Here is a 20,123-nt window from a genome sequence, read left to right on the forward strand (position 1 = left end):
CCCGGGGTTTGCCGGTTCGGATCCCTGGTGCGGACATGCCACCGCTTGGCATGCCATGCTGTGGTAGGCGTCCCGCATATAAAGCAGAAGAAGGTGGGCACGATGTTAGCTCAGGGCCAGTCTTCCCCAGCAAAAAGAGGAGGACTGGCAGTAGTTAGCTCAGGGCTGATCTTCCTCAAAATAAATAAATAAATAAAATAACACCCTATATATGTAGTTTCATAAAAACCGTGAGGTAGAGCAATGTATTGTTTCAGGGTGAAAAAAACGAAAATTTGGAGTTAATAATTGATTTGTCCAAGGTTGCACAGCTGGAGAACTGGTACTATAACCCCAGTATTTTGATTCTTCACGTAGTGATTTATGCTATACCCTTGATACTCAAGTGGGAGGTAGGAGCAGGGGCTCTTGCACATGTCATGCTCCCTACCTGCCTATCTGCAAACGTTGATGTGCCAGATCTCATCAGTTGAGAATCACTGACACAGCGAGTCATCATGACGAGTGGGTCTCCCTCCAATGTGTTAGGACAGAAAATAGCTTGCCAGCCACAGACTGTGGCTTTTTTGTGAGTGTTTTTTCATTTTTGTAAATGATAAAACTATATCATGAACATGAAACGCTTATCTTCATTTTCTCAAGCAAAGGTTTTTTAACATTCCCAGATACTTGTGACAGTGTTTATCCCTTCTCAGAGTTGAAATTTGGCTGCTGCTTTTATGCTCTGATGATAGCTCTAGCCATCCTCCATGGCCTCTATCTAAAACTAACATTCCCTAGGCCTAATTCCCTTCGCTGCTGGTGCCCTAGTTTTTTACTAATGTATGTTTTAACTGAAAACTCATGACATTGGAGAGATTAAAACCTCTCTAAAACATCCCAAGGAAACACTTCATAACCTGACTTTCCTCTGGACTATATTCCAAGGAGATTTTCATGTGGTTGCACATGTTGAACTTCACATTGTCATCTATGTTTTGGCATAACCTTGGAGAAAGAAAGAAAACGGGCACCTTTTCTCATGAAAATCTCCTATCAGCCCTCAGAGAAAGGAATGAGGAACTGTTTCAAGAAAGACGTACCTTAATTTTATTGCAAATCCTTTTCTGCCTTCCAGCCTTCAATATCAATATGTCACACTAAATTATTTCATTAAATACTTCATCTCCTCTGTAACCTGCTCGTCTTTGAGGACAAACTTTAGATCTGCCATGTACACGTTTGCAATATTTCCACTCAAAGGACACCTGCTGACTCTTAACCAGAAAGCTGTGTGCATTCTTTTCCTCCCCCCTTCATAAATATATATTGCAATTGCCACTGTTATTAAAAAAAATTATCCTTTGGTCCTTAGCGATCTACCATCCTCTCCTCTCCCTTCATTCTTAAGCTGACCTTGCTCCCTCAGAAAGACAAGAAGACAACCTTAAGTGACAACGAGACAAATTTCATCTTGTTCGGAACTGCCTTTTCAATTATTTCTCTCTTCTCGATTTCTCCTTACTGACCTGGTCCACGCTGTTACTTTGACAGGGGTCCCTAACCTCTAAATTAAAATATTCAAATTGTTATGCTTCCTGCACTAGGCCCAGTGTAGTCTATGCATTGTAATTGCAAAAGAGTGTTCAGTTCTGTTTTATACCAGAAGAATATAGTTACTTACTTCTGCCATTTCCTATTAGGAAAAAAATAATACCCTGCAGACTGATCATTTATAAGCAATACATTTATGCATCAGTATATTTCTGTTTTAAAAATGAAATGTTATTATTTTTTGCGACCCACGTTCTACCACAAGAAAAATATATCCAAATATATCCAAATACTTTCAAGGACTTTGCGGATATATTTCATATGTTTCAATACTGAGAACTAGTCTATCTTAATTCAAAACATAACTACACTTTTAAGTACTTAATTTTTATTTGATAGACTTGAAATACAGAACAGTTGCTGTCAATGTATTTCTCTGTATATTTCTCGTCTAGTGAATTCTTGGAATTGCCATGCTTCCGTAGTCACTGATCCATCAGTACTGTTCCAGGCTGATAAACAAGTCATTGTCAGGGCCATCCTATAGACTGTTTGCCTATATGTGCAATACAGTATTTTCCCATTATTTTAAAAAGTTCTGTTTCTCAACCCCATATTAAAATTAGCTTTATAAATACCCAGTGTGATGACAAATGATATTTAGCAATTGCTTAAGACCTGTCTCTGGGATGCTGTCATTTTTGCCATAGTCCTTAGAAGTTCCTAAGTGATCATGAATTGTCTCCTGAGCATCATGATTCTTCTCAGGTTGTCTCAGGAGATTTGGAGTAAAGCCCATTTGGGAACCACTGTATGGGAATCACTTACCTCCAGAAGGAATAGCAATAATAAAGAAAACTACTAGAAAATCAGAAGCTTATTTGCTGCTTTGGGACATACTTGATATTTTCGATTTACTTTTTCCTTGAAATTTGATTGTGTTAGATTGGTTTAACTTAACTTTTAATCCTTAAACATTTATTGATAGAAGCAAAACATATAATAGGAGGAAAGCCAACTTGAGTTCGAAGTTTTACACAATGTAAACCACAGGGAAAGAGAGATGAATGCTAAAGTCAGTGCTAAGACATCGAGCACCAAGTCCCATCTCTGTTGGTAATAAGCAGTGTAGACATCGGGTAAGTAACCTGTCTGGACCCTATTTTCCATTTCAATTAAATTCCATATTCCATGTCATGAACTTTAGAGCTGAGATGAGTCTGATCATCTAATCAGCTTCCTTGGTTTAAACAGGGTAACAGGATAAATCATTTGACAATTATCGTACAATCAATTATCTAGTAAGGCAGATCTAGGATCCAATCATTCATTCTTTCATTTAGTGACCATTGTGCTAAGGAGTGACAGGGTTGGAGAAACCATTTCAAGGCTATATAAAGATGATGGCGGTATATGCAAAGAGATTGTCTGTCGATTGTTACCACAGTTCAGAGCCATTTGAAGATGTGCAAGGGTCTCATTAGTTTTCTCCCACTTCCTGAGTGCTGTGGAGTTATGGTCCAGCTCTAGTATCGATTCTCTTCTCTCATTGGATTGGTCTTCCTCTCTAGAGATCGTAAAAAGTCACTCCTTGTCTCGGATTACCTTGTCTCACAACATAGCAAGTGGTTGTTAGATTTTAACAGGAAGCGAACAGAAACAAAAAAAGCTCAGTTTTGTTTTATTTTGGCCCCAGCAATGTTCTTAGATGTTTGAGTCTGACATGATGTGGTGGATTTCTGGATTTCCCTCTGTTTCCCTCCTCTGCTGAGAACACATGGTCATTTGACCATGATCCAGGAAGGAAGCCAGAGAAGCACTCAGTAGAGACAAGTTGACTTGCCAGTCAACTCAACATATGCTTGCGTGTGTGTGTGTGTGTGTGTGTTTAATTTCAAAGAAGCAAGGAATTTTGAGGCCAGTTATTGACTAGACTCTGATTTCTGTTAAAAGTAATAAAAAGATCAATGGCAGCAGATGCAACATAGGAAGGCTTACAAACTCAGAATAGAAACAAACTCAGAGGAAAATATGTGTGTTTCTTTATTAATTGAAATAGTTACATAGGAGCAAAAGATAGTCAAACATGCTAGAAGGCAATGTTTTATGTCAGGCGGAGAGAAGCTAAGGTCCCACCAGGATACACCCAGTCTTAGGAAGACTAGTCCGTATTTGTGTCTGCGCATGTGTATGTGTGCTAAAATCAGTTTCTAGAGACCAATGTTCTCAATAAGATAAAGAGCATACAGGCTAAAGTAGTTTATTTTTTTTTCCTTGTGTGAGGGGTCTAAGGAAAAATGATAAAATTTTACAAACTAAAATAAAAAAATGTAGAAGAGAATTTTCCCTGATCTCTGTGAGATCATTGAAGAATATCATTTCTGTAATTGGAAGACACTGATTCTGAGCCCTCTTGTCTACATTTCTTGTTTATTGGGGAAATATAAAAAGAAGAAATGTATCACTATAAAACATCCTTTGTAACTCTAAATGTCTGGGATTATTAAATAGTCTCTAAAAAGAAACCAATATTTTTCTCTTCATTTTATCTTTTCTTTTGAGTCACTGTCTTTGAATTTCTGTCTTCAACATCAAACTTAATCTTATATTTCATTTTTAGAAACTAATGGAGTTTTGGTGATGTCATCAAGATGACAACATAGGTTATTCCTGACTTCATTCCTCCTTACAAGAAGACCAACTAACAACTATTCATAGACAAGACACCATTGTGAAAATCCCAGAACACAGGGGTAAGGTTGAAGCACCCTCCTGGATCACAGAGACCAAGAAAGACTGCGTTAGAAGGGTAAGAGGAGTGGCTACACTCTGATGGCATTGCCCCTCCCCTAGGTTGGAACATCATCACATCAAGATGGCCCCCCTACGTCTATGGTTTCCCCAGTTGGAAAAAGAAAGCCCAAAGCAGACATCCAGCTCCCCTGAATTGTGTGTCACTTCCTGGGGAGCCCATTCAAATCTCACCTCACAGGGATTGCAGTGGGAATGTGTGGGGCTTGACTACTGGAGGTCAGATTGTGATGGAAAAGAAGTGCAGGGCTTACAACAACCAGCACTTGAATCTTGGCAGACTGAGTTCCTATTCACAGAAGCACCCAAGTAGAAATCTCAACCAGCAGCTTTGCTCATTTGCAGAGCCAAGATAGCAGCCCCATCTGGCCAGGGAACTTGATATGCAGTACTGCCTGATGTGGGACATCCAATTGCAAGCCTTCCTGGCCTTGGAGCTTGTTCTGACAACCCCCAATCCAAGGCCAGTTCACTACTTCATAGCCACACCTACTGCTGCGTGTAACTCCAGCCCTGCCTGATGAGCAAGCCTTGCTGGAGCACTTGGGAAGCTGTGTAGCTCAGCAGCACTCTAACTGAGAGCCTAGTCAGTAGTGCTCCCCATTTGTAGCCTGGATGGTGGCCCTGTCTGGCCAGGTAACTGGATGTGCAGTTCTGCATGATCAAAGATCTCAAACAACAAGCTTTGCTGGCATTAGAGCCTGTTCTGCCATGCCACCCAGACAGGGATGCTAATTCACAGCCCTGCCCACTGCTAAGCGCAGCCCTCAGGCCAAACAACCAGGAAACCTGGACAGAGCACACGGGAAGCTGTGTGGCCCAGTAGCACTTCAGCAGAGAGCCTAACCAGCTCTGCCCTGCTGCAAAGCCAAGACGGCAGCCCCATCCAGCCATGGAGTTTGGTATGCAGTTATGCCTGAGTTGAGACTCCCCAAAATGAGCCTTGGAACCTACTCTGCTGCCATGCCTGGGCAGGGAAGCTAATTCATAGCCCCACCAACTGCTGAGGTTAACTCCTGGCCCCAGCCAATCCAAAAGCCAGGTTGGAACACCTAGGAATCTGTGAGGCCCAGCAGCACTTGAGCAGAAGTCTTGGCCACTGGCTATGCCTTTCTATAGGGCCAAACCAGTGACTCATCTGGCCAGGGAGCTTGGTGCGAATTCTGCTTGATTTGGGACCTCAACCAACAATCCTTGCCAACTTTGGAAGCTGTTCTGCTGCCCCACCCTAGCAGGGAAGTTACTCTATATCCCTGCCTACTGCTGAGTGCTACCCCCAGCCACACCTGACCAGGAAACCTGGTCAGAGCACCTGGGAAGCTGCATAGCCCAGCAGCATTTGAGCAAAGAGCCTGGCCAGCAGCTCTGCTTGTCTGTAGATCCGAGTTGACAGCCCTGTCTAGCTAGGGAACATGGTGTGCAGTTCTGCATGATCTGGGCTCCAGACAATGAGCTTGGCCAGCCTTGGAGCTGTTCCATGGCCCCACCCAGGCAGGGAAATTATTGTGGCCTTACCCAATGCTGAATACAGCATTCAGACCTGCCCAACAAGGAAACCTAACTGGAGCATCCAGAAAGCTACATAGTCCATCCTATAGACCTGCTCACAGTGGCACATAAGCAGAAAGCACAGCCAGTGGCTCTGCCTGTCTGCAGAACAAAGCCAATTGGTTCATCTAGCCAGGAACTCAATGCACAGATATATCTGATTTGGGTCCCCAAACAACTAGCTGTGCCAGCCTTAGGGATTGTTCTGCTGCCCTAACTGGGCACTGAAGCTAATTCATGGCACCACCTACTGCTTAGTTTAGTGCCCAGTCCTGCCTGACTAGGAAGCATGACAGAAAATAAGTTAAAGCAATAATGGCTGAAAATTTCCCAAACCTGGGGAGAGAAATCAACATGCAGATTCATGAGGCCTAAAGCATTCCAAATAGGTTAAACCTGAAAAGGTCTTTATCGAGACACATTATAGTCCAATTGTCAAAAGACGAAAACAAAGAAAGAATTTTGAAGGTAGCAATAGAAAAGCAACTCATCAGAGCCAGCCTGGTGGCTCAGGGGTTAAGTTCGCACATTCTGCTTCAGTGGCCCGGGGTTCGCCAGTTTGGATCCTGGGTGAGGACCTACGCACCTCTTGGCAAGCCATGCTGTGGCAGGCATCCCACATATGAAGTAGAGGAAGATGGGCATGGATGTTAGCTTAGGGCCAGTCTTCCTCAGCAAAAAGAGGAGGATTAGCAGCAGATGTTAGCTCAGGGCTAATCTTCCTCAAAAAAAAAAAAAGAAGAAAAGAAAGGAAACTCATCAAATACTAAGAATATTATACCCAGCAAAGCTGTCCTTCAGAAATAAAGGAGAGGGCAAGACTTACCAGAACAAACAAAAATTGAGGGAGTTCATTGCCACTAGAGCTATCTTACAAGAAATGCTAAAGAAAGTTCTTCAAGCAGAAATAAAAGGATGCTAATTAACATCATAAAAACATAGACATAGGTATAAAATTCACTGGTAAGGGTAAGCTTATAGTCAAAGTCAGGTTCTCTAATATTGTAATGCTGGTGCGTAATTCACTTAAAACTCTAGTTTAAAAGTTAAAAAACTAAAGTATTACAAATAACCATAACTACAATAATTTAAATACACAATATAAAAAATATTTAAATTGTAACATCAATAACCTAAAATGTGAGTGGGATGGAAATAAAAGTATAAAGTTTAGGAATGCTATCAAAGGTAAGTTATCATCTTAAAATAGGGTGTTATAAATATAAGATATTTTATGTAAGCTTTATTGTAACAACAAAGGGAAAACACATAGTAGTTACACAAAATATTATAAAAGAGTCAAAGCATAACACGACAGAAGGTCAACATATCATAAAAGAAAACAGGAAGATAAAAGAACAGTGGATCTATAAAACAGTCAGGAAACAATTAACAAAATGGAAATAGTAAGTCCTTACCTATCAATAATTACTTTAAATGTAGATGGATTACATCTCCAATCACAAGACACAGACGACTGAATGGACTTTAAAAAAAAAAAAAGATCTGATGATCTGCTGCCAAAAATACTCACTTTAACTTTAAAGACAGACATAGACTGAGAGTGAAGGGATGGGAAAGAGAGACTATTTAAGTAAATATAACCAAAAGAGAGTAGAGGTAGCTACACCTATATCAGCCAAAATAGACTTTGAGCAAAAAAAATGGTCAGAAGAGACAAAAAAGGTCAGTATGTAATGATAAAGTGGTCAATCCATGAAGAAGATATAACAATTGTAAATATTTATTCATCCAACATTGGAGCACCTAAATATTTAAAGCAAATACTAACAGAACCACAAAGAGAAATAAAAAGCAAAACAATAAAAGTTGGAGACTTTAATGCCTCATTCTCAACACTGGATAAATCATCCAAAAAGAGAATCGGTCAGGAAACAGCGGATGTGAACAACACTATGGACCAAATGTACCTAACAGATATATAATGAACATTCCATCCAACAACAGCAGAATACACGTACTTCTCAAGTACATACAGAACATTCTCCAGGATAGATCCTATGTTATGGCACAAAACAAGACTTAGCAAATTTAAGAATATTGAAATCATACCAAGTATCTTTTCTACCACAATGGTATTCGACTAGAAATCAATAACAGGAGGAAAACTGGAAAACTCACAAATATGCAGAAATTAAATATCACATTCCTGAACAACCAATGAATCAAAGAAGAAATTAGAAGGGAAATAAAAATGTATCTTGTGACAGATGAAAATGGAAACACAATATGCCAAAACTTATGGGAAGCTGCAAAAGCACTACAAAGAGGGAAGTTTAGAGCTATAAATGCATACATCAAAAATATAGTGGGCTGGCCCCGTGGCCAAGTGGTTACATTCGCACGCTTCGCTTTGGCAGCCTGAGGTTTCACTGGTTGCGATCCTGGGCATGGTCATGGCACCATGCTGAGCTGGCGTCCCACATAGCGCAACTAGAAGGACCTGCAACTAGCATATACAACTACTTACTGGGGGGCTTTGGGGAGAAGAAGAGAAAAAAAAGAGAAGATTAGCAACAGATGTTAGCTCAGGTGCCAATCTTTAAAAATAATAACAATAATATAGAAAAATCTCAAATAATCAACCTAACTTTACACCTAAAACAATTAGAAAAAGAAGAACAAACTAAGCCCAAAGTTAGAAGAAGGAAGGAAATATAATGATTAGAGCTGAAATAAATGAAATAGAGAATAGGAAAACAATAGAAAAGATTAACAAAACTAAGAGTTGGTTCTTTGAAAAAACAAAATTTAAAAACCTTTAACTAGACTACTACGAACAGCCCTACACCAACAAACTGAACAACCTAGAAGGAATCAATAAATTCCTAGAAACACGCAACCTCCCAAGTTTGAAACAGAAAGAAATAGAAAATCTAAATAGACTTCTAATAAGTAAGGCGATTAAATCAGTAATGAGAAACCTCCCAACAAATAAAAGCCCTGCACAAGATGGTTTCACTGGTGACTGCTTCCAAACATTTAAAGAGAATTAACCCAATCCTTCTCAAACTCTTCCAAAAAATTTAAAAACGAGCACTTCAAAAGCCATTTTATGAGGCCACATTATCCCAATACCAAAGCCAGATAAGGACACTAAAAGTAAAGAAAATAACAGGTTAATATTCCTAATGAATATAGATGCAAAAATTCTCAACAAAATACTAGCAAACCAAATTCAGCAGCACATTAAAAGGATCATACACCATGATCAAGCAGGATTCATCCCTGGGATGCAAGAATGGCTCAATATACACAAATTAAGAAATGTGATACTAACAAAATATAAAAATCATATGATCATCTCAATAGATGCAGAAAAAGCATTTGACAAAATTCAATATTCATTCATCATAAAAACTCTCAACACATTAAGTATAGAAGGAACATAATTCAACATAATAAAAGTCATATATGACACGCACAGCTAACATATTCGATGGTGAAAGGTTAAAACTTTTCCCTGAGATCACAAATAAGACAAGGATGCCCACTCTCACCACTCTTATTCAACATAGTACTGGAAATCCTAGTGAGAGCAGTCAGGCAAGAAAAAGAAATAAAAGGTATCCAAATTGGAAAAGAGGAAGTAACGTTGTCTCTATTTTCAGATGACATGATTTTATATATAGAAAATCCTCAAGACTCCACCAAAAAAGTTAGAACTAATGAACAAATTCAATAAAATTGCAGGATACAAAAACAATATACTAAAATCAGTAGTGTTTCTATACACTAACAATGAATTATCTGATAAAGCAATCAAGAAAAAAGTTCAATTTACAATTGAATCAAAAACAATAAAATACATAGGAATAAATTTAACCAAGGAGGTGAAAGATGTCTACACTGAAAACTATAAGACATGGATAAAAGAAATTGAAGAAGACACAAATAAATGGAAAGATATCCTATGTTCATGATTGGACAAATTAATATTGTTAAAATATCCATACTACGTAAATCCATCTATAGATTCAATGCAATCCCTATTAAGATTCCAATGCCATTTTTCACAGAAAGAGAACAATCCTAAAATTCATATGGAACCAAAAAAGACCCCAAATAGACAAAACAATTCTGAGAAAGAAGAACAAAGCTGGAGGCATTACACTTCCTGACTTCAAACAATGTTACAAAGCTATAGTAATCAAAACATTATTGTATTGGCATAAAAACAGATACACGACCAATGGAATAGAACCTAGACCCCAGAAATAAATTCATGCATATATGGACAGCTAATATTTGACAAGAGAGAGAAGAATACTCAATGGAACAAAGACTGTTTCTTCTATAAATGATGCTGGGAAAATTGGATATTCACATGTAAAGAATGAAGTTAGACCCCTATCTTACACCACTCACAAAAATTCACTCAAAATGCATTAAAGACTTAAATGTAAGACCTGAAATCATAAACCTCCTATGAGAAAACATAGAGAAAAAGATTCTTGACTTAGGTCTTGGCAATGATTTGTTGTATATGACACCTAAAGCACAGGCGACAAAATTAAAAATAAAAAAGTGTGATTACATTAAACCAAAAGCTTCTACACAGCAAAAGAATCTACCAACAAGATGAAAAAGCAACCTACAGAATTAGAGGAAATATTTGCAAACCATACATCTGATAAGAGGTTAATATCCAAAATATATAAGGAATTCATATAACTCAACAGTGAAAAAAAAAAGTCAAATAACCCAATTAGTGGACAAAGGACCTGAACAGACATTTTTCCAAATAAGATATTCAAATGACCAACATGTACCTGAAAATGTACTCAATGTCATAATTATGATGGAAATGCAAGTCAAAACGACAAAGAGATATCACCTCACACCTGTTAAAATGGCTGTCACCAAAAAGACAAGTAAGAAATGCCAGCAAAGGTGTGGAGAAAAGAGAACCCACACACACTGTTGGTGGTAATGTAAATTGGTGCAGCCACTATGGAAAACGGTATGGCAGTTCCTCAAAAAATTAAAAATAGAGCTACCATGCAATCCAGCAATCCTACTTCTGAGTATATATCTGAAGGAAAGAAAATTGCCATCTCAAAGAGCTATCTGCACCCTCATGTTTATTGCAGCATTATTTTCAATAGCCAAGACACACAAACCACCTGTGTCCATCGACAGATGAATGGATATAGAAAATGTGGTGTATATATAGACAAGAGAATACCATTCAGCCATGAAAATGAAGGAAATCCTGCCATTTTCAACAACACGGGTGGACCTTGAGGGCACTATGTTACATGAAATAAGTCAGAAAAAGACAAATACTGAATTATCTCACTTAATGAGGAATCTAAGAAAACCAAACTCATAGAAACAGAGATCAGATTTGTGGTTGCCAGGGGTAGGAGGTGGGGGAGTGAGGGAATTGGGTGAAAGTGGGGAAAAGGTACAAACTTGTAGTTATGAGATAAGTTCTAGAGATGTAATGTTCATCATGATGACGTTAACAAAACGATATTCTATATTTGAAAGTTGCTAAGAGAGTAGCTCTTAAAACTTCTCATTATAAGGAAAAAAATTGTAACTGTGTAGTGATAATGTTAACTAAACTTAGTGTGGTAATCATTTTGCGATATACACATTTATCAAATCATGATGCCGTACACCTTAAACTCTTACAATGTTATATGTCCATTATGTCTCAGTAAAACTGAGGGGAATAAAAAGAAACTAATGGAGTTCTAATTTCTTTGTAACGGTAGTATTGTGTGATAAATGATAAATACATCATTTCCCTAAAAAATTTTCAGATGACCTCCATTATCATTTGAGGTGTGAATTGCTAATTGGTGAAGGGGATAGCAACAGGCTAAGAAAATTAGGGAGAAAAACACTTTAGATTTGTGGAATCTTGCTAAGGTTATCACTTTTAGAAAATGTCTTTAAAGGAGAAATATCACTATCATTGTGGATAAGATTGCTGTTGGGGGCCTGACCCTATGACTAAACGGTTAAAGTTCCAAGCTCTTTGGTTCAGTGGCCCAGGTTCACCTGTTCATATCCTAGGTCCAGACCCACTCCACTCACTAGCCATGCTGTGGAGGTGTCCCACATACCAAAAAAGTAGAGGAGAATTGGCACAGATGTTAGCTCAGGGCTAATCTTCCTAAAGAAAAAAAAGAGGAGGATTGGCAATGGATATTAGCTCAGGGTGAATCTTCCTCAGGAAAAAAAAAAAAAAAATGCTGTCAATATTTTAGTAAAAACTAAGCCTTACTGTACTTACTGTACTTATTTAGTCCATTAGATATTTTCAGACTTATCATTACCAAATATGAGCTCTATAATGCCTGAGATTTAGCATGAAATCTGGTGATGGTTTTTCCATGAGGAATGTGCTATGATTATAAGCACAGGTGTATATGGGAAGAGGATTCCACCAAAAGCAGGGAGGGAAGGAAGGCAGTCTGAGCACTGACAGTTTGCGAATGCATTGCTATTGCAATAATATCAGGATGGCTGGCTTTGAGTAGCATCATCCTAAAAATAATTTACCAGTAGGATATTTGTGTATGTAGTAGGAATTTATGAGTGTTAGTATTTCATCCTAAGAAAAATGAAGGCAATAAAATCCCTCCCAAAATACAATTCACATTATACCTGTCAAAAGAGGTTGTATTATTTAATGAACAGGCTACGCTGGCATAATTAACAGACCTCAAAATCTGGGATTTTATGAGATTGGAGTTTCTTTCTTTCTGACATGCTAGCTGGAGGTGACTGTTTTTGTATTGAAGGATCTCCCACACAGTGGAAAGGGGCAAATGGAAGGGGCCATCCTTTTAGGAGGCATCCCACATCATTCTTCTAGCCAGAATCTAGGCACATGGCACTCCAAGCTGTAAGAGAAGCTAGGGAATATAGTTCCTATCAGGGTGGCTGTGCATTCAGGTGAAACTAAGAAACTCACTTATTAAGTGAAGGAAAAAGGAAATCGAATAGACAAGTGGCACTTTCTGCCACTTAGCATTCAATTGATCTTTTTTTGGTGAGGAAGATTGGCCCTGAGCTAACTTCCATTGCCAATCTTCCTCTTTTTGCTTGAGGGAGATTCTCCCTGAACTAACGTCTGGCCAATCTTCCTCCATTTTGTATGTGGGACATTGCCACAGCATGGCTTGATGAGTGGTGCGTAGGTCCATGCCCGGGGTTCCAAACCCTTGAACCCCAGGCCGCAGAAACAGAGTAAGTGAACTTAAGCACTACTAACTGAGGGGCCACCAGACTGGCCCCTCAATTGATTATTATTGAATAATTGAAAGCCATTTATGTGACATTTGTTTAAAATCTAGAACAGTAATACTGGATGAATTCCCAATTGAATCAGGATAGTTTTTCTAAGATAGTATTATATAGTTTTCATCAATATTTGCCTTAAGAATCATTAATAGGGGGGCTGGCCTGGTGGTGCAGCGATTAAGTGCGCACATTCCACTTCAGCAGCCCAGGGTTCACCAGTTTGATCCCTGGTGCGGACATGGCACCGTTTGGCAAGCCATGCTGTGGTAGGCGTCCCACATATAAAGTGGAGGAAGATGGGCATGGATGTTAGCTCAGGACCAGGCTTCCTCAGCAAAAGGAGGAGGATTGGCAGCAGATGTTAGCTCAAGGCTAATCACTCACAAATGTTCTTTGTCCCATTAACAATACGTACTATATTTTCTTTTTGCTGCAAGATCACGTAATGTGGTTCTGTAAAATATTTCTGTAGTTAAGGAGGAAACAAAATAAGCACATGAAAATTTGTCATTATTAAGGGGACTCCATGTACATACCTATTCTGAGACATACAGTAAGGAAAAGAAGCAATAGTCTATTACCCATTATTACCCATGGAGAGTGTCCCCAATTCTCTTTTTATCTTTCCAGGCCAATTACTTCGTTCTCACTGAGAACACTTGGTACATGCTTATTTTCCTGGCAGTTTAAGTAGAATGTCAACCCCAGGCCTTATACTACATCTCTGTCCTTATTTCATAACATCTAGCAAGGCTGTGGTTGCTTAATTAATTCAGAGCAATGGCACTAATAATTAAATAACACGCACAATCCATTTTAAAAAGAGTAGCAAGAAGTGATTTTTTCCCTCCACCAAACCTTGTTTAAATTAGCTATGTTCATTTTCTAGTTTGCTAGCTAGCCTGAATTGAAATTCAGTTCACTATATCTTAGTCATTACCTACACATTATGCACCATTCTGCCAAGGGCTTTCAGATACGCTTATTTATATGCGGCCTTTGGGCTTCCCAACGCTATTATAAAAGCAAGCTGACCTAGAGATGCTCATGTTTTCTCTATGGGACTGAAATGTCTGCCTCATATAGGCAATATTAAGGGCAATGATTTATTTAAGTTTTGAAGTGGAAAGCTAACATACACTGCGTATGAGATATTGATATCAAAATTCAAACAAAGAGAATCTCGGAAAATAAAGGTAAAGACAGATATATAAAAGTTGATCAAATTGTAGCCTAAAAATATCCTATGTAATTTCAATTAATTTTTCTAATTCTACATAAATTTAAATCGTTTGTAGATGCTATTTGTGGGTTTTAGCAACATTATTAGTTTCTCATGTTTCATTTTCTCTGTTCACATGCTGAATCCACCCCTTTGAAATAATTAGCATAATCACTAACATTATGAGATCATTTTCCTCACTCCAAATAAATGACCATCAGAAATGCTTAAATTGTTCATTATTACCCAAATGACTATGGGGAAATGCTGTGCATAAGATGAAACGAATAATGACTCATGCCCCCCACAATGAAGATGGAACTCTTCCACATAAGAATTAATTCACTGCAAAATATCTGAGTATCAGGAAGATAATTGAAAGGACTAAAAATAAAATTGAATGCAATAGGTAATCTAAAGGTCAGGAAACGTCACTAAACATTTGGAAGATTTTTTTATTTCAATGGGTTTTATAAATATTACTATAGCTTCTATTCTGAATATAGATTGCTTTTAAATGGAGTTTTCTCATCTCTAACTGTATGTCTAATGAAAATATTTTATATGCTATAAGCTTTCAACTATCATATCACATTACATTGATAAAAAAACATTAAAGGTCATGAAACATCACAAATATTAGAAGATGTTTTAATTTTGGTAAGGTTAAGTTTTATAAATATGACTATGGCTTCTGTTCTGAATTCCGAACAACTTTTAAATAGTCTTTATATAAATGTATATCTAATGAAAATATTTTTATATGGTACATGTTTCACATTTCTTATCACACTAAATCTAAAAGGAATCTGCAACACTTAATAGTATTCATTAATTATCCAACAATAATATCATCTGGTAATAGGTTTTTTTTGATTTTTGAATCTGAACTTATATTATCTGAAACAAATGAGGAAGATAGTCTTCTTAGATTTAAAGATAGAAGTAAATTTTTCTCATAGGGAGACATATTGATTTGCATGGCATCATGCAGTGGATCAGTGATACCAGTTAATAACAGAATTTAGATTTCTTAACACTGAACTTAGAGCCCAGGTCTAAACAAAACTATGAAGAAAAGTGTTTACTCGTAGCATATTTTCTTTTTTGTGTGCATCCCTTTTTTCTCAGATACCTTCTGAGTCCATATTGGTCCCCAGCATCCTGGTACCCAGGACTAATGCACATTGACATGCATCATTAAGCTGTAAGCCTTTTATGGTTGGCATCGGTATAACAGGGCAGTGCCTACAGACAGGTGATAAAATATTTTGAAAATCACCTGTGCTGGAAACTCTCTAAGCCAAGTCCCTCGTCTCATGGGAGACTTTACTAACAGAACTCAGTGCCAGGGTTATCTTTGCCTCCCCTGAGGATTTGCTCCACTTTAAATTCTTACGGTCCCAGAGAATCTTATAAAAGACCAGGGCCCCTGTTCACTTTGGCCAATATTAAGGGAAAATGTACAAATATTGCTCCATGCAGAAAAGATGGATAAATACTGAGCAAAACCAGTCATAAAAGCACAAGTACTATGTTATTCCACTTATATCAAGTTAAAGAACAGACTAAATTAATCTATGACTACTTTTGGAGGTGAATGACTGGGGGAGGCTCTTGATCTGAGTGGGAGCTAGATGGGGTGTTCACTTTGTAAAAGCTGACTGACTCCCTACTCTGATCCCTCATAAGGTAGCACTAGAATGCCACAGTAAAAAATAAAAGAAATTGTCCACATCAGAAACAGTGATTCATGTCTCAGGGACTGATTCACATTACCTAGGCACATGAGATTCAGATGGGAAAATAGAATGCCAATTCATCAGTTTAAATTAGTAAATATAGCTATGTCATAGACAATACTTGTGTCAATATGATCAACACATTTACTCCATGAAAACAAACCACGTGGAAAGCAATATTGTACAAATGCAAGAACAACAAACGTTGATTAATAAATGTCCTTTTACTTCACAATACACAGAACCTTTACCATGCTTAGTATGAAGGGCAAGTTTGTTAGTCCAAGAGGCATTTAGTTATAGTCAATGATACTGGTTAAAAGTTGTTACTCAAACCCCCTAACATTTTATCAAGCTCATCTCACAGCTCTCATATGGCTATAGACACAATTTTGACATATAAAGCAGTGTGCATGTAAGAATTTCAAGCCACTTAGGGATAGCGTGACTCTCAGAGAAAGTCAAGAATTGACATCTTATTTTATAAGTGGCAGGCTAAAGTTTAAAGACATTAAAACTTAATCTAAGTCATGTTTGTTTTGACATTATAGATAAAACCAGAATAGGACTCCGGATGTAGGCTTCAATTCAGAGGCGCAAATGCTCATTCATTCAAGAGGTATTTATTGAAAAACAGCTTTTTTTGGTCAACTAGTGCCTTATGTGCTAGAGACAAAGCTGTCATCAGACAAGTCTTTGTCCTCAAGGTGATTACATTCTACCGGGAAGACAGACCATATTTATATATATAAACAATAAGAAAATTTCACTTAATGGTGCATGCTCTAAAGAAAACACAAATCAAGATTAGGGATAAAGGCTGTCCGGGCTGAAGCACTGATTTCAAAAAGGGCTTCAGAGACAGCGTCTCTATGGAGGTCATATTTGCACATGCACTTGGATGATCAAATGGAGGGAGCCAAATGGAGAGCTGAGAGAAGAGCCATCCAGGTGGAGGGGACATCAAGCACAAAGACCCTGAGGCAAGAACAAGGTAGGCACATTCAGGGAACAACAAGGGGCTCAGTGTGGCTAGAGGACAGTGTGAGAAAAAGTGGGAGCAAATGAGGTGGGAAAGGCAAGCAGGAGTCAGCTCATTTTAGCTCGTTGGAAGGTTTTGGGTCTTCAAAACCGTGACAAGTGGTTTGGGTTTTACTTGAACTGAAATGAGAAAACATTTGTAGGGCTTTCTGCAAAACAAACAATGCCTATGCTTTGAGAAGTCTCCTCCGGCACGTTGTTTAGAAGCATACTTCCATATTGAGAAAATGTGGAAGTGAAACACCTTTTAAGTATCAGCATACTTTCCAATGGATAAAACATCCTCTAAAATGTTTGACACTAACTCCCAGCTCAGTGCCCTTTCCTTTCCATTTTCCTGGCAGTTAATTTGTTCGAATTGTATGGTTGATAACATCACCATTGCTTTGATAGAAATCTAAGGACTATCTGAAATAAAGGACAGTCTTATCTCAAGGTTGTTGAAAGAGAAATTTAATTATAAAGAAACAGCATATGACTTAGCATTGCCAATTATAATATAGAAAATTCCTTGGGGTGCCAAAATTTGTAACAGTGTTTACTGCTTGCCTCCCCCACAGCTCCATATAATTCTAGATGAAGGAGCGAGGGGACTTCTTGGGTATGCTTTCTAGGTTGGGTGGAGATTATCATCTCTAGGCTCCCCCAAACTCAGAGGTTATTTGTTTTTTCTGTTAACCCAGATCCCTGGTAAATAAAAAGCACTAACTAAGTTGTCAGCTCACTACAGATTTCATATTTGCTCTCAATTCATTTGAAAATATGAACTGCTACTTACCATCTTTACTATATGTGAAATCACAAGTTGCTTAGCTTCCCGTGTGAAATAAATGTTAGAAGCTCATACTTTGAACATTATCTCCCAATTGGCTATTGCTTGAGTTCACGCTCAGGTGAAACACCAAGAAGTAGGAAATGGGTCAGGGATGAATCCAATTTCATTAACATCTGAAAGCTTTCATCTGGTAGAACATCCAGTCCTCCTCTGACAGCAAAACAGATTCCTCCCAAGAAAGTTATTAGTCAAAAGGCCAAACTAGAGTCCCCATGGAGATACTGCTAGTGCCATGAGTACTGGATTAAGTGAGGTAAATAATAGATGGCCTGTTCATTGGGGAACTTATTTCAGCCCTTCTCAAGAAGCAGATGGAAATCTTAACCCACATCTGATCTCAGTTTGGAGCCATCTTTCTTTCCCTCCAAAGAACAGAGACTGAATTTCAAGCTAGTTAAGTCATTTCCCAGCTATCCCATTGGTTCACAACAAAAGCTTGAAAATTATATGATGAAGCACTGCTCTGACCTTCCGCCCTGACATAGTTAACTACGTAAGTTATTTATCTTCCAAACCCAAATAATCAGGTTATAGGGTTTAACCTTATGCTGGGAGGGATGGGGGATTCATGATGGTGATACTGGAATGAGCCTCTTTGACTTTGATTCTATATATGTGTATGTACACACACACACACACAGCTATGCTGGATGATCTTTGATTCCTTTCCCAGATTCCCTTTGGCTTCTCAATGAGTTCAGCTAATGGGAGGCTCTGGTAGAACAGAGGGCAGGAGCAGAGTGAGGTCTGGGTAAGTATATCCCAACTTCTCCCCCTGCTTGGCTACTGGCTGGCGAGTGGCTGCCTTTCTCCATAAAAGGCCACAGCTCCATCTGGCAGCCCTCTCCTACAGTCTGGGGTCTCCCCAGTTCTCTTAACCTTGCCATACCTCCATGAAAAATCCCTACATTAACTCCTTTTTGTTTGAGTGTGCCATCTCCTTCCTTCCTTGCTATACCAGCCTTTACTTACAGAATTTGATGTCAAAAATATTATATGGCAAGGGCTGGCCCCGTGGCCGAGTGGTTAAGTTCGTGCGCTCCGCTGCAGGCGGCCCAGTGTTTCGTTGGTTCGAATCCTGGGCGCGGACATGGCACTGCTCATTGAACCATGCTGAGGCGGCGTCCCACATGCTACAACTAGAAGGACCCACAACGAAGAATATACAACTGTGTACCGGGGGGCTTTGGGGAGAAAAAGGAAAAAAATAAAAAAATCTTAAAAAAAAAATATTATATGGCGATTAAATTTCCTATGGTATATGTTACTGTTATTAATATTATTTTACTATAGAAGATCAAGGATACAATACAGTCATCTAAGGTATTTTGGTAGAGTTAACTAAAAGAGCAGTTTTATATAACTCCCAAAACAGTCAACTGGTGAAAATTTGCCTTAGCGTGTATCAGCCAATAAACTAAGGTTAAACTTTTAAAGTAAATAGAAGAGGAGAGCTAACATTTGTTGTAAGTCCTCTGTGTACTAGAAAATTTACATACCGTACTCTTTAATCATTATAACAATTATATGAATTAGAGTTAGTAAAAATCAGAGCAAGTATTGAAAAGCTAATTTCACCCTGAGATATTTCCACCTTATTCATACTGCTGCCATTCAAAGGGGTTAAGACACATTTTCTATTTTCATTATTTGCTATCCAAAGATAGGAAAAGTCAGAATAAAGAGGAATTTATGACAATTCATGAACACTGTAATCATTGCTGCCTCAAAGCACTCCCTCTGGGAACTGCTGTGGTCTGAAACTGTGTGTCCCCCTAAAACTGATGCACTGAAATCCCAACTTCAAAGGTGATGGTGTTACTAGGTGGGGGCTTTGGGAGGGGCTGAAGTCATGAAGGTGGAACCCTCATGAGTGGAAGTAGTGCTTATAAAAGAGGCTCCAGAGAGCGCCGTAGGCCCTTCTACCATGTAATGATACAAGGAGAGGTCCATCGCTGAGAAGATGGCCATCACCCTACCATGCTGGCACTCTAGTCCAGCCTCCAGAACTGTGAGATGTAAATTTCTGCTGTTCATAAACCACCTAGTGGGCAGTATTTGTTATAGCAGCCTGAACACACTAGGACAGAGGCAACCCTCTCAATCC

Source organism: Equus quagga, chromosome 15 (assembly GCF_021613505.1).
Source record: "Equus quagga isolate Etosha38 chromosome 15, UCLA_HA_Equagga_1.0, whole genome shotgun sequence".
Classification (NCBI taxonomy): domain Eukaryota; kingdom Metazoa; phylum Chordata; class Mammalia; order Perissodactyla; family Equidae; genus Equus; species Equus quagga.